This window comes from Notolabrus celidotus, chromosome 19 (assembly GCF_009762535.1).
Source record: "Notolabrus celidotus isolate fNotCel1 chromosome 19, fNotCel1.pri, whole genome shotgun sequence".
NCBI lineage: Eukaryota > Metazoa > Chordata > Actinopteri > Labriformes > Labridae > Notolabrus > Notolabrus celidotus.
This window is the reverse complement of record NC_048290.1, coordinates 27476943-27489632: the sequence shown is the minus strand read 5'-3', so window position 1 is coordinate 27489632 and position 12690 is coordinate 27476943.

Genomic DNA, 12690 nt, shown 5'->3' with positions numbered 1-12690 from the left:
GGCAGGCCACCCTTTTCCGACTGAGCACCATGGCCTCAGACTTGGAGGTGCTGATCCCCATCCCCGCTGCTTCACACTCAGCTGCAAACCGTCCCAGCGCGAGCTGGAGGTCACCGCTCGATGGAGCCAATAGGACGACATCATCTGCAAAGAGCAGAGACGGAATCCCAAGGCCACCGAACCGGAAACCCCCCGCCACTTGGCTGCGCCTAGAAATTCTGTCCATAAAAGTTATGAACAGAACCGGTGACAAAGGGCAGCCCTGGCGGAGTCCAACCCCCACCGGGAACGAATTCGACTTACTGCCGGCAATGCGAACCAGACTCTGGCTCCTACAATACAGAGACTGAATGGCCCGTAGCAACAGGCCATCCACCCCATATTCCCGGAGCACCCCCCAAAGGATACCTCGGGGGACACGGTCGTAAGCCTTCTCCAAGTCCACAAAGCACATGTGGACTGGTTGGGCAAACTCCCATGCCCCCTCCAGCACCCTCCCGAAGGTGTAGAGCTGGTCCAGTGTTGCAAGATATCTCTTTAAATAGCTGCGTTTAATCTGGGCCTTGTAGCTTACAGGCAGCCATATTCACTGACCCATTTAACTAACTATACTGTGAGGAGTTTTGGTCTTAAGGCTTTATAATTTCATCATGTTTTCTGTTGGTTTTTAAGTAGACTAAAAAGAAACATGTTGTCTCTCTTGATCCATCCCTCCTCTTGTCATGATGTTATCTTTGCATGAACTCTGGCCATGGTCCAGATATTATAAAATCTCTCTTGCTTAGAAATATTCAGCAGCTCCACAGCTGTCAAAATGTGAACCTCACACTAGAACATAAGCTGACATGCGAGACCTGCCTGATGGGCTGAATCATGTCAATAATGTTCAAAGTAAAATGTCAAAAAACATTTTCATTTTATATAAAACAAAAAGACATCCTGAATCAGAATTCATTATACACTCTCTATGGTTCTCTTATAGTTATGTATATGACATATTGTCTGGAGGTATACAAAACAAACACTGAGTCTACCTTTGAGTTACAGAGAAGATGTTTTAAGAATAATAAAGTGATCAAACCAACCAGTGCCTTATTTATTATTTTAAAGGCTATTAACTATTGGGATTTAGAAAGCATAAAACAATTTACTTCCTAATTATATCCAGAGGCTGTTTGACATCAGACAGTAGGTATGAGTTAATAGAAATAGGTATTTAAAAAGACTAAAACAAAGATAGGAACAAATATAAAGCAGGGATATGTATCTGGGGTAAACTTTAAAAGTTTGTACTTCACTTTGTGGATTTCAGATGAGGTATACATATGGTCACATCAGAAGACTTGAGACAACTTGGCTTGCTTCTTGTTCAGACGGATATGTTTTTGGATCTTTGGTTTTCTTTGTTTTTGCATAGCGCATATAAGCACCACTTATCATGATGTAGCTTAATTAAATATTTACAGATGGGCCATGTGGCAGCTGTTGGGTGGCTATATGGATTGTTAGTAGAGTCAGTCATCTCTCAATCATAGGGTTGGGGGTTCAATCCCAAGTCCTGCTTGTCCAAATGGGTAATACACTTAACCTGGAACTGCCCCTGGTGGCCGTACTATCGGTGTGTGAATGGGATTAGTTCATACAGAGCAGTCTCTGCAATCAGTGTGTAAATGGATAAATGTGACTTGCAGTGTAAAAGACATTTGAGTGGTCAGAAGATAAAGACTGCACTATATAGACCCAGTCATTTTACCATATACCTATGGGTATAGGTTATCTGAAAGGGGCAGGCAGAATAAGCTTCAGCCTCAGCCTACGCCTTTGTGGGTCGGTTTTACAATGAATTAATTTGTATGTTTATTTTTTTTTCTATTTTCATGTGGCTTCTATTTTATTTCTTTTTTCATTTAACCTTTATTTAACCAGGAAGAACCCATTGAGATCAGGATCTCTTTCATGGGGGTGACCTGGCCAAGAGGTCAGCAGCACATGTCATAATAACAGTTACACAAAAATGACAGTACAAATTAAAACGTACAATTTATAAATGCATAGTGTTTTACACTATGTAAACTATGGCTTCTATGTTTTTGGAGGGGAGAATTTTTCAATACAGAAATAAACTTCAAACTTCAGACTCAATGAAGTGATATGCTCCATCCAGTTTAGGATCAAGAGGCTGCAAGAGTTTTATCTGGATGTTGTCCTTCAACCGTAGTACCTCAGCTCACAGGCAGAGAGCAGCATTGCTCATATATAAATGCAGAGTTGTTCACATAAAAGCACAACACTTTATACCAATACCTCCAAGAGATCCCCTTTCAAGTCTTTGATTTGATATTTAATTCTGTTTTCATTATTTACTTTCACCATAAAGTAAATATGATCATCACGAAAAAGATGTTTCACTATTTGGTTCTTTATCTGTAGTTCACATGCAAAAAGTATCCAATACTTTACAACCATGGTTACTGCGGTTTATTTTCTTCAGTTGTTAATAAGTAATTGTGCACATTTCTACATTTTATAACTTTTTAAAAATAAAGTCATAATTCTATAAAGGTTGGAACAATGTTAAAATGTTGTTAAAACAGATTTTGATGTTTTGTTAATCGTTTATATCCTAAATTTAATTGATAGTACCACAAAGACAACCAATCAGATGTTGAAACTGAAAAAATATTGCTGTTTTTTTAAGAAAGTTTTATGGAAAAAAATGTCCGATCATTTGAAAGTTGTCGCCAGCAACATGTTTCAAAATAATTTGATGGTCAAAAACACTAAAAAGTTCTACAAAGCTAAAAAATGATAAATAAATCCCAATACTAACGTATGATGTTAATTTGTGACAGGTTAGTAACATGACTGAGTATAAAAAGGCACTCCAGAGAGACTGAGTCACTCAGACGTGAAAATGGGAAGTGGTTCACCACTCTGAGAGAGACTGCATGAGATGAGTAAAATAGTTCAACACTTTCAGAATAATTTTCCTCAGAGTTAAACTGCAAGAATTTAATGATTTGATATCCTACTGAAGATGATATCATTAACAGATTCAGAGAACCTAGAGAAATCCCTGTACAAAAGGTACTATGTCCAAAATGGATACTGTCCCAGGTCTATACAGGGACTAAATGGCTTTAATGTTGAAAAGTATGAGAAAAAGGGAAACAAGGAGGTGAATATACTGATTATTAGACCAGATTACCATATGATACGTGATTAAGCACTATTTTAATATAGCCATCCCCCTGACCTTTTGGCTTTAGTCGTCTCCCTCCCAGTGTCAGTATTGACACTGAGCACACATTCATCTGTATCTGAGAACCTCTTGGGGTCTTTTAGTTTGACAGTACATTGAGGATGAAAATGGATATCAACCGAACACCCCAAGAAGAGATATGTGTCCAGTTAGGGTGTATCAACATGTAGGCATCTGTGTTTTTTTATGTGTGTGTGTTACCTTGACACGTGTACATTTGTGTTATGACGTGTGAATCGTATGTTCTGGTGTCTTGTGAGTTAAAGTGGAGTGTATGTATGTTCATGTTATGACTCCAGGTTTGAGCTCCCACTGTGGGCTTCCTTCAATCAATAACACACCCCAAAAAAATCCTTCCCGTGAATGGGATCCATTGAACCGGGCAGTAACTGAGTGACACCCTGTGGTGTAGTGCCAGCACTCTAATGGTTCATTTGTTTATAAGCTGACAATCACAGGCAGACCTACCGTGAGAGCTCTGAGGGACGTGAACAATGTTTGGCTCTTTAAATTCTACTGAGCTGAAAATTTGAAGGGTACAAGGATTACATAGCTGCTTTGATTTCCATGAACATGGAGAGTAGACCGGTTACGGTTAGACTTTTCTCAGCAATAAAATTTATTGTAAATGAACTATTTGTTGTAAATTCCTTAAAAGATCTTAAGTTTAATTACCTCCTCTATACTAGCTTTAAATAAGTTACAGGGAAACTGAACACCAACTGGCTTTTTCAGGATAGGCTTGAAGTATATGTGCACACATACAATTGAACACTTTTTTTTTATCCTCTCTATCTCTACCAATCATTTTATTTTAACTACAAACATTGAAGTATTTAAGTAGTGCAAAGGGGCAGATAGTTTAATATGTTTTGTGTTTTAACTTAGCTTATTAGCTAAATATTCTTAAGTCTTTATGGACTCAAAAAGAGGATGACTGTCCTCCAGATGCGGGATGGGGGGGTGATGTTTAGCTCGTAATGTAAGTGAGCCAAAAATACCAAGACTGTCCCAATGCTCAAGTTCAACTTGAGTCTAAAGTCTTTGAGGGAGGAAATCCATGTCAAGTCTCAAGACCCATTAGTGTGAGGTGTAAGTGCAAATTGAGTTCAAGTCCCAGACTCAGGTCCCCTCTGTGGGTGATATTTCTTGGTTATATTCTTGGAGTTGGGTCATTTTGGTTGAATGTTAGGTCAGCTTCACAGACCGTTCATAAAAACCTTGGGGTCCCTGTGACTATCATTGATCAAAACCCCTTTGCTTCCCTTCTTGATTTGGCCCTGTTGGAAGAATGAAGGCCGGGAGTCTTCATTAAATTGAGTGTTTGTTGAAAATAAGTCAGTTAAAATAGTAGTCCTCTTTATTGTACTCTTTGACAACAAAAGAAATGTGTATGAAATGTAGGTAATGAGAATCAAACCAAACTAAGGGTTGGGGTGGGGGGGGGTATATGTAGTTGTTTCTGCTCTCTATTTTTTCTTTTGTTTTGTATTTTATTGTTGTTATAGTTGTTTGCTTTCTCTTTAATTTTCACTGTGAAATTATACTACACATTTTTTTTTTCGCTCTTATCCTCTTTATTTAATATTCTTATTTTTGCTATTATTATTAGATTTTTTACTTATTTATTTTCAAACTGTGAATTCCAATTCTATTATAACTTATATAACTTTTTGTGTCTTTATTTCCTTTATTTGCATAAAATGTAAAAAATAATAGTAATAATAACTGAGCACAAATGATTTACTTTGACTGTAAGAAATAAAATAAATATGTATCATAATAAAAAAAATAATAAAAATAGTAGTTGGTTAGCATGAAAACCATATCAGTATCTAAACTGGCACCCATCATGTTGTAGCAGAGTTGAAAAAAAATGTTGTACAGTCAAAATCTTCAATTTAAAAAAAAAAGTTGAAGACTCTTTCAACCAGAGTCTGGACTTGCAATCTTTGGCTGTTCACAGTCCACTAAGGATCTCTCCTCCTCTGTGCGACGATCACTAACACTGGGGATGATAGTTGCCAAGAGACTTATTTTGAAGCAATGGAAGTCCCCATCCCCTCCTTCTTTTCAGGAATGGATTTCTAACATGATGTCAGTCATACAAATGGAGAGACTAAGGTTCCTGCAATCTAGCTCTGGGAAGACATTCTCAGCTATCTGGAGCCCGTTCCTTGCCTTTTTGGATGAGGCTGATGTGTGATGAAAGTGGAGTATTTCTTTATATATGCAGACTTGACGCATAACACTCCAGAGTACGTATCCTAATTGGCAGCTTTGTATGGTCTTTCTATGTTTTTGTTTTTTTTGTTTGTTTGTTTGTTTATTTGTTTGTTTTTGTTTTGTTTTTTCTCTCTGCTTTCTCTCTACATTATTTATGTGTGTATGTATGTGTATGCATACGTATGCATGTGTGTGCATATGTGTGTTTATGTGTATATATGTATTTCTATTTATTTTATTACTTATCTTCGTTTATTTTATTTAAAATAATTTCTCAACTAACATTTTCTTCACGTGTTTTCTATTAATTTATTTGTCTGTTTTTTATTTTTCATATTATCAATTTTATTTTATTTCATTTCACATGTCTGAGCCCCTATTTGAATGTATTTGTTTTGTCTTGTTACATTACAAAAGTTACAAATAAAATATATAAAAAAAAATGTTGAAGCAAATTACTGTTCAATCAATAAAATACATAATAAATGTGGGGGTGGCAGTTTGGCAAAGAGATAAAATTGCACACTCCATGTAAAGAGGCGAAAGTTCTAGAATTTGGTGGCTGGGGTTCAATTCCATCAAGACGCCCTTTGCTGCATGTCATTCCCTAGTCCTTCATTCCAGTTTACTACCTTATCCTCTGTGATATCTCTCTCAATAACGGCATCCACAGACACTGGACGTCTTGGTAGGTCTGACAAAAAAAATAATGGAATCAAAGGAAAACCTTTGGAAGTGAATATGTCTGTGTTTTTCGAAGATGTCACACCATTAGAGTTCGGACCATTGATTCATTGAAAAAGAATCTCTTGACATTTTTTCCATTCTTTTAGGATGTTGACAGAAAATCCAACAGAAGAGTGTTACCAAGTTCTCTTGTTTACTCTGGATAGTAAAAACTCTGTCCTGCACTGATACCATGTTAAACACAACCCCAATCAGATTTCCTATACAAACATACAGAGGAGTCAGTCATCAGGGCACTTATTACCATTGAACACACTGCTCCAACTCTTAGACTAATGCAGTAATAACAGCCGCAGTGAATCCCACTCCCCACACATGGGCTTATTTGTTCAAGACGGTGAGGGATTGGTCATCTGTATATCACATAAACAATAACATACTGGGCTTGTTTGAACAATGTGAAAGTGATTTGACCTTGTGTCTTTAAGTGTACAGAGGAACTGGTTGAGCACATATCTGGACTCAGAATTGGGTGGATGAATGTTTCCATGGATTGTTTAAAATTGGTGAAACTAGTATCCATGTGCCTGTAATAAGAGATGTCACAGTCATGAACAAATTAACTAAAAGCGTTCCTATATATAGAAATACTTATGCGAGCTTTGATGTAAAATTGAATTTATTATGGTGTCTTTTTTGAATGAGAATCAAAGAAACCTACATAGCCACTCTAAAACCCACCTCTTCTGTCATTCATTTAACAGTCAGGCTTTATAAAGTGGGATTTTCCTGTTTCTCCCAAGTATGCTGACAATTAAGCTCCTCCAGTGAGCATAACTTGAGTATTTCCAGAATTATTTATAACCAAACTACATATGATTTTCAATGTTGTGTCTTTATTTTTGGCTGGTTTTGTGCTCCACAGGAAATAGACGTCTGCATGGACATCTGCTTTCAATTCATACAGGTTTACTCTGTCCAGTCTTGCAACCCTACCTCCAGTCCAGCATGGTGTGTTTTCATAAGACCCATTTTCATGTTTGATTGTGTTTTAAGAAGTAGATGTCTGTCAGAGGCATATTTATTTCATGTTGTAATAAATGAGGGAAGGTTGTGAACATAACTACTTCAAGTTATCAGATCCCTGAAGAAGTTCCTTGTTGTATGCTGGATGGATGTTTAATGTGTATTATATACAGGGAAATGGTTATCCTGTTTCTATAGAGCATAATTTATGGCAGTTTATTTGTCATGTTTCCTAAAACTAACCATGCATGCAATATATTCAGGGAGCAGAAAGGTAGAAGTAAACTCAAAAGAGTCTGAGTAATTGCCTGCTGATCCGTGTCAGTCCTTCTGAATCCTGGTCCCGATCCTGTTCCATGCCTTGAAAACATTTCGTCTTGTCTGTAGTTATGGTTCACAGTTTGACTTATAGAACTTGAACCACTCTTCGTGTAATGTCTCTGATAGTAAATGAGCTGTATCATCTGTCAGTAAAAGCACTCAACAGGAGGCAGTTCAAGGAGTGACCTGCTCTCTTATTTGTTTATCTGGTTATGGAGTCACTGATTGACTTACACACGCTGTTGTTTTAAAGTTTTGTGTTACATGGAGCACAGCAGAGATCTTGTTTAGTGTCATGTTCTGTTTTTAACATGATGTCAGTTGTATGTGGGGTTTTTTTGGTGCATTTTTGATTAGCTGCAATAATTACTTTAATTATGAAGTCTGTTTTTCTCTGCACATGTCCTTATTTGTGCACAACTGTGCAATGAAAGTTAAGGGATGTTGCAAAGAGTATGGTGTTGGCTTGCTCTATATGTCAAGTGCAATGAGAAAACCTTTGTTTTGGTTTTAAATAAATTCATGAAGTATATATTTTGAAAGAAATAGATCAAAAATGTTCACCAGATGAATTTCTCAAAGGTAAATGTAATAATGTATGGGGGGGTAAGTACCCACTGTTTGTGTTAAAGAAGATCAGCATTCACCTACCACTTGTTCGTAATCAAATACCTCTATGTTGCATCAAGATTCTAGTATCAAGCTAAACTTCTTATTTTACTTCATTTCCCAGATATCCTTTCACCAAGGAGATTTCATGGACTCTGCATGCAACCATGGCCGAACCCCAATCTCTGCCCTGACTCTAATCATCCCTGAACCTCCATGGACTTCAGTGACATCAGGTGTGCAGTGAGTGCAGTGTATGGATGAGGGCTTGGGATGGTATACAAATGATGAACTGGGCACACTATATTGACCTGACACATTGCTTGGGAAAACATTAACAACTTTAAACACCAGAAAAGTGATCGACCATGTGTTGTCACTTACAGATAAACGTATTTGCCACTTTCCGGTCAAATCCATGTTTGCTTTGTTTTGTTCGTGTTGTTTAGGGTAGCAGTAAGAGTTAAAACCTGGGAGAAAGAGTGGAGGACGTAAAGCAGCAAAGGGCCACAGGTCAGAATCAAAACCGAGCTGACCACAGTCTCTGTACTTGGGATGTGCCATCCAACTGCTAGGCCAAACCAGCGCCTCAATGATGGCTAGGGGAAAACGGGCTTGGTTGTCACACTTTTTACTATTTTGATGATTGCTCATCATCAAAACATCTTTCAATATTCATTCCTACATTAAATTGAAGCTCAAGGTGTTGGCTTGAAATGTGTATCCCTCTCATTTTCCAACTCTTTGTAACAAAGAGGCAATTAACTATCAAAGACACTCTGACACATTGTAACAACCAACACCATCACTGGGATGGTTGTCACACACTATGGGGTTGGTTGTCACACACTATGGGGTTGGTTGTCACACACTATGGGGTTGGTTGTCACACACTATGGGGTTGGTTGTCACACACTATGGGGTTGGTTGTCACACACTATGGGGATGGTTGTCACACACTATGGGGATGGTTGTCACACACTATCGGGTTGGTTGTCACACACTATGGGGTTGGTTGTCACACACTATGGGGTTGGTTGTCACACACTATGGTGTTGGTTGTCACACACTATGGGGATGGTTGTCACACACTATGGGGATGGTTGTCACACACTATGGGGTTGGTTGTCACACACTATGGGGATGGTTGTCACACACTATGGGGTTGGTTGTCACACACTATGGGGATGGTTGTCACACACTATGGGGTTGGTTGTCACACACTATGCGGATGGTTGTCACACACTATGGGGTTGGTTGTCACACTATGGGGTTGGTTGTCACACACTATGGGGATGGTTGTCACACACTATGGGGATGGTTGTCACACACTATGGGGTTGGTTGTCACACACTATGGGGTTGGTTGTATGGGCTTGGTTGTCACACACTATGGTGTTGGTTGTCACACTATGGGGATGGTTGTCACACACTATGGGGATGATTGTCACACACTATGGGGTTGGTTGTCACACACTATGGGGTTGGTTGTCACACACTATGGGGATGATTGTCACACACTATGGGGTTGGTTGTCACACTATGGGGTTGGTTGTCACACACTATGGGGATGATTGTCACACACTATGGGGTTGGTTGTCACACACTATGGGGTTGGTTGTCACAATGGTATTTCAATTGGAAAAATCTTTTGAAAAAGGCAAGAAGGCAGAACTAAATTTGAAAGTTTAATTGCACTGACAAGCGATAGGCCTACATAACTTAATGCATTTTAACATCAAATGAGCAAGGAGCATGAACAGTAAACACATCTTTAGGCCAGCCTATATAACAACATAAAGAACAAAACAAACAGGCCTAACAATTATGACCTACTCAACTAGGCTACATGCAGTCACTGTCTGAGTTACAGTGATGGTAAATGTAGGGTCTGCACACTCCAACTCATTTCACCATGCATGATTTTGCCAACATAGGGGTTGCAGTTACATGTGACAACCAACCCCAAAGAGAATGTGACGACCAACTCCAAATGGAATTTTTGCTAGCATCAAGGCTAACAAATATCTAACAACTACTTAGCTAGCTAATAAAAATCTAAGCTTTCCCCTCACACTTTGTAAGGGGAACACTTGTTTTGTTATAAACCCATTGTTTAAAAGCCTAGAAGAAAAATACTGAGGAGCTGAATATTTACAATTTGACATGAAAAACACAAAAAGTCCTCTCACCTCAAGTTCAGCTGTCTTACTCCAGAGAGGACTATGTAGGTGAGCTCTGATCCTAATTCTGGAAATGTCCATACCCCAATTTGAGAGACAGTGCCCTCTGGTGGCGAGATATAACAAGTGTGCCAACCAACCCGTGTGACAACCAACCCCGTTCTCCCCTATATGTTGACACTTTTTTGTTTTAATTTTTTTAATATAACATCAATGTAGGAACATCCTTCATATGACCAAGTTCTCATTAATCTGTTAGTTAGTCCAACATGAAAGCCTGTGGACATGAAAAATACCTTCTTTTTTACCCTGGACAACATCAGCTGTCTTCTAGGGTTTCCAGGTGTCTGCTGACATGCTTTAATATTGATAAGTGATGGGCCTGTTGTAGTGCTTTGGCTTGCCATGATGCATTACCCTCTCAAACAGCTTGCACTTCTTTGGTCTGTCGCACCCTTTCATTAGTGCTCCAAAGGATTTCTCTTTTAACATAGACACATGAAGGTAACTCAGCGAACTCTTCAACTAACACACCAGGAGAAACAAAAAATCAAAACTTCTCCACCAGACTATTTGCAATAATTCTAACTTGCTCCCTCGTACAGTTGTCAGTCTCTCCTGATCAATATTGCATCTCCTGCTTCTTTCACCTCCCTCTATAGCTTGACAGCCACATTACAATCAATCAGGGAGGGTGTTGCCATAACAAATTTGGTGTTGTTAAGTCTGCATCAGAGCCCTCACACACATGACAAACTGACAGTGGGGCAGCCGTATACACTCACACACTTACAGCACCTCAAAATCTGTGAGTCCATTAGTGTGGGGGTTAGGACTGGAACTATTACCTTAAACTGCTTATCAACAGTGTTGTTCAGCAGAGTGTAATTTGCAGGAAACTTAACAAATCAGACAGAAAATGCTCTGAAGAAACTTTCTCTCCAATACCTCACACCTCATTTAAACAGGTAATTAATGTTTCCTTTCCGAACATCAGTTACAAGCAGACCTCTATGACCTTTTCTAGCACTCAGTCACTTAAAAATCAAAGCACAAACTAACAAGTCAATTAGTCTTCTATCCTTGTTGAAAAAACAAATCAATTAACTCTCATTTCCTGTACATCTAAAGAGTCTGTTGGGCTGGTTTCCTGTTTGTTTCCTGCAGGGTCGACATGCGACAGCAGAGCAGCTGCTGTTGTCCGTGGCGGACCACATGCACACATCAAACAGCTTCTAATAGCAGCCTTATCACAGCACATTAACATCGCATAAACACGCCATGAACCCTGGGTCAGGGAAGAAGGGTAGCATGTTGAATGTGCATGAGTGTGTGTATATGCACCTAAGCATTTGTTCAAGACAAACCAAATATATGATTAGTGTAATGCTTTTGTGGTAACAAAATACTGACTTGTGTTTACAAATGGTTCTGTATCTTAAAGTGCATGAGAACATATTTCATCTTTCTGTTACAGCTTTAGTATGTTTACCAGTACAAGTTTCAAAAGTTTGTTCAGTGGAACATTCTGCTAATTAATCAATATGGCCTATTTCAATCTTCATACCCCCTGCTAGCCTGCTACCTTATTCTGAACATTGTCACAATTATGCATGTTTTGTATATATTTGTGATTCTGATTTTCTTTTTCTTTTTTCTTTTTTTTACATATTTTTGGGGCTTTTTGCACCTTTTATTAGAGCGGGGATAGTGCTGGAAACAGGGAGAGAGTGGGGGAGTGACATGCGGGAAAGGGGCTGCAGGCTGGAATCGAACCTGGGCCAACCGCTTCATGGGCGCGCAATTTAGCCATCAGGCCAAATCTGCGCCCTGATTCTGATTTTCACCAGTTAATCTGATAACCAGTAAATATAATCACATCTAGAGCCTCAAGGTCAAGATTGCAAGGAAAAACTGCATGTGACTTTTTTTTTCAAAGTTATATTTTGGGCATTTTTGCCTTTAATGGCTAGGACAGCTGAAGACAGAAGGGACATGTGGGGAGTAGAGAGTGGGGGAGGAAATGTAGTTAATGGTCAAGGCTGGAATCGAACCTACCACCTCTGCGACGAGGGCTACGGCCTCTGTATATATTGGATATGCGCTTAGACTGTTAGGCCAACAGTCATTTTTATCAGTAATTCACTATGGTGATACTTTTTATACACATGCTACCTCATCTTCACTGACAATGTTAGACTTAGTCTACCATATGGACTCTGTTTCTGGCTCCCTTCATTGCATTTTGTATGAGAAAGTTTGGTCACCGTCCTTGCATAACCATAAGACAGAACATTGTGACATCTTTATCATAGGCTGTATAAAACATGGATGTAGTTTCAGTGATTTCACCCACTGGTTTCTGAAAAGGCCTTTT